Below are 3,290 nucleotides of genomic sequence, written 5' to 3' on the forward strand. Positions count from 1 at the left end.
GAGAGAGAGAGAGAGAGAGAGAGAGAGAGATTTAAGTGAGACAGAGAAGCTACTCCGTGCTGCGCGGAAGCGCAGGTCCAGGCAGGTGGCCGTCACTCTGAGTGCCCCTTCCTGCTCTCTCCATCCCTCCTTACAGCAGCACTCAGGTCGTCATAACTAAGCTTTCTTTCCTTCCCTGCCACCCACCCTCTGCTCTTACCACAGGTTGTATCAGGAAAAACGGAGTGACTGAGAGGGGAACCCTAAAGATTTTGTTCCTTCACCTAAGAAGGGCAGGCTGGGTTTCCTGGGCTGGCATAAATGAAGGGCACTTAGGAGCTTTTCTTGGAGAATGTAGACATCTAAACAGAAAGCTGTTTATTTGGTTCCTCAGCAGCATCCACGGTATCTCCATTGACACCACGGGCGACAAACACGCGCACCCAGCGCCCACGCGCGGTGCCCGGATTCCAGGTGCTGCATCTGGGGCCGCGAGCACTTGTCCCTGGCCGAGATTTGAGCTGAAGGAGCTGTTGTCCACCCGACTTCTGGCTTTGGGCGAAGGGGGTGGTGCGGTGAGAATGAGACTTGTCAGCAACGTGAAGCCGGTCCAGGTTACTGACCGGCAAAGGCAGCAGATTCGGGTGCCCTTCTAGGGCAGTATCCTGGGTCGTTGCTGAAGTAGGGATGTCTGTTCTTGCTACCTAGACTGAGGCTGCTGGGAGCGGGGGCGGGGACACTTACTGCGAATTCAATTTTTGGAACTTGTTCCGTGGCAAAGCCTCAGTGGAGATTCCGGCGCCTGGCGCTGCAGGGCTGTGAGTCTATGATAAGCATCCGCACCTTTCCGAGCTCGGAGGGTTTTTATAGCACGGTGTAGGCGGCGACGCCGTCCGCGGTGGCGGACGGGGGCGGGGAACAATGTGCTTGTGCGGGAGGGGGGGGGGCGCCAATGAGCGGAGTTCGCCGGAGGGGCTGGGAAGCTGATGTCATCGGGGTTGAGTCGGCTCAATGAAACCCGGCGGCACACGCCTCCTCCGGCGCACAACCAATGGGCGCCCGCCGTCGAGAGATTCTTGGGGTGGGGAGGGGGGTGGAGCCCAGGAGGTGAGAGGCTAGGGGCGGAGCAGGGTGCGCTTCCAGCAGACCAAAAGAGGGCCAAGCGCTCGGGGACTTAGAGGCAGAGGGGATAGCGTCAGATTTCTGAAGAAATACGGTCTTAGCATTGTCGAGCTGGGGACATGGTGGGCTAGGGACTCTCCCAACTGATGCTGGACGCGGCCGGATCTTTTCGATGCCACGCATCACCCTGGCGGCCTAGGTGTACAGGCTGTGGTCCCTCCTTAGCTTTCCCTTTTTCACTCTGGTTGTTCTCCCCTTGTCTCCTTTTGGTTTCCATCCACACGTAAGCATTTAGGGCCACAAATGCACGAAGCCCCCACTTTCTTGGCGCTCTCAGCGCTCGTGGACGAGGTCGCCGCAGTTGTGCGGGAGGCGGTGGCGCCCTCAGGTGGGGGCATGGCCCAGCGGGCAGAGGGCAGAGAGGAAAGAAAAGCCTTGGCCATGAGAACCGTGTTTTGAAAATCACAACTTTTCACAAAGTTGAGGACGGTGTAGGCGCATGGACGATTTATTTCCATACAGTAACTGCAGTTAACAAGAGCGAGGGGCCGTGCCCGAAGTTAAACGTCCCCACCTCGTATTTCTCCAGACCGATGATCGTATGGTCTGCACCATCTTTGTGATGATCTCCAAGCCAAGGGCGTGGGGCAACCCAGGTTTGCAAAATGAGATGTCTCAGGCCTGAGCAAAGATTGCTCGCATCCTGGGCCAAAGGGCGAGATTGAATTTTTCCCTGCAGTCTATGAATACAATGTGCTGCTTGCAGCCTCTCAAGCGGACAAGGCCTTGATCACGAAGTATCAAACCTAATGTGGAGAAGGGCTCAGTGTAGCTCAATGTAGTATTCGCCCATTTTACAGATGGAGAAATTGTGCTTACAGCAAACCGACAGTGGAGATCTGCTTGGAATATGGCGTTGGGGCCACCTAAGGTAGAGGCAGCTGCGGTCCGATCTCCCTGACTAGCCCCTAACCTTTCCTCTGAGCTGCATTTTTGATGTCCATAGTTTCCCATGCAGATGTTTGTTTCTGCAAATCTCAGAGGCAAGCTCTCCATAAAACAAAAAATAGTAATTGGTCTTTATGTAGCAATTACAAAACCAACAAACAGTGTCCCTAGGTCCTTGCTAATCAATCTCTCTCCTTCCCTCCCTCCCTCCTTCCCTTCGTCCCCCCCCCCATCTCTCCCTCCCTAGAACACCCAGCGGGTATTTTAGCCTTTGCCCCAGCCTCGTGCCTCCTGGAGCATTATTTTTCAACTCGTGTGTTTCCCAGCTGGCTCTGCAGCCATCCGTTAAATATGTATTTAAACCATGAAGAACTGAAGCGTGGTGATATGCCGTCTAACGGCTATAAGGGTGACCCGTAACCATTCAGTTAGCAGAATCTGTCAGAGGGACTAAGGGGGCGCTTGGAGTGGGGCAGTGGAGGTGGGAGTGAAGAAGCGCTCCGGCTTGGGAATCAGCCCTTGGGCTCGCGTCAGCCGCAGGAGGAGATGCGTGAAGCTGCGCGGGCGAGCGCCGGCTGGGAGGTGGAGTCGCCCGGCCATCCTGGCTCATAAACCCCCGGAGCCCGCGCTCACGCCTCGGCAGCCTCTCTGTCCTAACCGGCACGTGTCCGCGAGTGCCGGGTTCCTTCTTTTGTTGCTTCCCACTGGTATCTGTCCTGGGTCTGTCTGTGTTCTGTTGGGCGTTCTGCGGGAAAGCCCAGTCTGATATTCTTTACAAGGCTGGCGTTGGTGGCGAGGCTGCCAGTTGGGGCTTGCTGGGAGACAGAACTCTGAACGTGAGGACAGCTGGCTTGTACTTCGCTTCCCATCCCAGGGGTCCCTAGGACTGCCCTGGGCCCCAGCCCGTGCCGCAGAGTTGACACTGCTGGGGCAATTCGGGGGCCACGAAGCAGCGTCCCGCGCCTTTCCCCCTACCTCCGGGAAGTTCCTCCTCTCTCCCGAGGCTAGGGAGAAGGGCGCGGTGTGCAAGCCCTTAGGCTCTTATAGCTCAGGGACAATCCGATGCTGGCCGCATTCTCCTTGAGTTACCCCACCCCAGAGAATAGAACACTAGAAGGTGCTCCCCTCGATTGTCCTGTGCCTAGTGCACGCTTCCTGGGCACTGGTCCTAGCCGCATCCCCTAGGACCACGCGGTTCTCAGCAGCGCGCCCGGGCGCCCTGCCCTCCCGAGGAAAGGAGT

At 57.0% G+C, this 3,290-nt stretch overlaps 1 protein-coding gene across 1 annotated transcript in view; it reads right to left on the minus strand.

Annotated features, from left to right (window-relative positions):
- Nucleotides 1-802, minus strand: part of Olig2 (oligodendrocyte transcription factor 2) — a 1,955-nt gene extending 1,153 nt beyond the window's left edge. Inside the window, exon 1 of the mRNA XM_012517872.2 lies at nt 724-802. The gene's annotated coding sequence lies outside the window, so the exon portion shown is untranslated. The remainder of the gene's footprint in view (nt 1-723) is intronic.
- Nucleotides 803-3,290: the final 2,488 nt, after the last annotated feature.

The sequence above is a fragment of the Octodon degus genome, unplaced genomic scaffold (assembly GCF_000260255.1).
Source record: "Octodon degus isolate 3935 unplaced genomic scaffold, OctDeg1.0 scaffold00225, whole genome shotgun sequence".
In the NCBI taxonomy this organism is placed as follows: domain Eukaryota; kingdom Metazoa; phylum Chordata; class Mammalia; order Rodentia; family Octodontidae; genus Octodon; species Octodon degus.